Here is a 1,397-nt window from a genome sequence, read left to right as displayed (position 1 = left end):
AATATTTTGCTCTGAAGAACTGTAGCTCGTACATATATCGCATTACCAGAACCAAAGAGGGAATAACTACTCGATGTTTATCGTGAACCAATCATATCAGTAGGTACTTCCTTAACAAAGTTTTCAATTTCCTGATGTACTTCTGTGGGTTTATTTCTCTTAGAAGCATCTTACATTTGGAGCTGTTTTCAGGAAACCTAGTGAGATTCTTGTATTTGTCCTGTTGAGAGCAGCATATTTTCAGATACTCCAGGGCCTAGTTATAAGTGTATTGGTCTTCTGGTTAGGAAGTCCAAAGTTTGAATCTGCACGCAATCCCCATTTTAAGCTGTGTGCATGTTATAAAAGTGACAATCAATCCACTTATACGGTTAAAAATGTTATAAAAGGCAGCGGGTGCTGATGAATGATTGTCCTCACTCTGTCCATAGATTCTAAGTTAGATATAGCTATGCCTGAACCATGAAGTTTCGTGTCGCATAAGTTGCCATGGAGATTGACAATAGTAAACGGCAAAAACTAGCATATATATTTGTCCAAGACTGCATTACCGATTTATTTTGCAAGCAAATCCTCTAAGTCTAACTATAAGAACCAGTAAATCCACACAACTACGGAGCTGTTATGCACAACGCAATACAGTTAGCGTTTGTTTCAAGTTAAGCACGGTATCGATACCCGGTTTCTAGCGTTGAAAGTCTGCATACATACCGATGTGCCACTGGTGGGAAAAATTAACTTCACCCGGACACGCAGCCTTCTGACCAGGAGTTAGACGCGCTACCATTGCGCCACCGAGTCACGTTACATTTAATGAAAAGTACTTGATGTTTTAAGAGAATTCTGAATAGATGTCCGAGTGAACGAACAACTGACCATCAAGTTTTGACTTGACGTAATGTGAGTGGGGAAAAACAGATTACGAGCAAATTGCTTGGATTGACTTTATTGTTAGTTAAATTTGAATTATCTACTATACATTTCATGTCTATAATAGTCCTAAAAAGATCTAGTGTTTTGTTCCTGAAGACTTCAACTTTGGGTCAAATTATAATTGGGTTTATTTCAATATTTAGTAATGAACTTTGATTAGGTAAGAACGTAATCAGGAAGAAATCAAACATCTTCGTTATTTTCCAACAATACCTGTGGTTTAAAACCAAATGCAAAAAAAAATTGGACCCGGACGTGAGTCGAACACGCAGCCTTCTGATCTGAAATCAAACGCGCTACCATTGCGCCACCTAGTCACACAAAAAAAAATGCCCTTTAATAATTCTATCGATCATTACTAATTGCAAAAAAGAAGAAAAAAAAAACAACGAGAATTGAGTTACACACTATGCATTTTTAGAAATTCGAAATCTCAGTTAAACAAAATTCTTTAAAGCTTTAAT

The 1,397-nt window shown here is 36.8% G+C and overlaps 1 non-coding gene across 1 annotated transcript; it reads right to left on the bottom strand.

The window, feature by feature from the left end:
* Positions 1-1,178: 1,178 nt before the first annotated feature.
* On the bottom strand, positions 1,179-1,250 carry Trnastop-uca. Its single transcript has one exon. It is a non-coding gene; the product is annotated as a tRNA-Sec (tRNA).
* Positions 1,251-1,397: the final 147 nt, after the last annotated feature.

Source organism: Limulus polyphemus, unplaced genomic scaffold (genome assembly GCF_000517525.1).
Source record: "Limulus polyphemus unplaced genomic scaffold, Limulus_polyphemus-2.1.2 Scaffold4255, whole genome shotgun sequence".
Taxonomy (NCBI): domain Eukaryota; kingdom Metazoa; phylum Arthropoda; class Merostomata; order Xiphosura; family Limulidae; genus Limulus; species Limulus polyphemus.
Note: the sequence above shows the minus strand (reverse complement) of the source record. Positions and strands in the feature narration are given on the sequence as shown.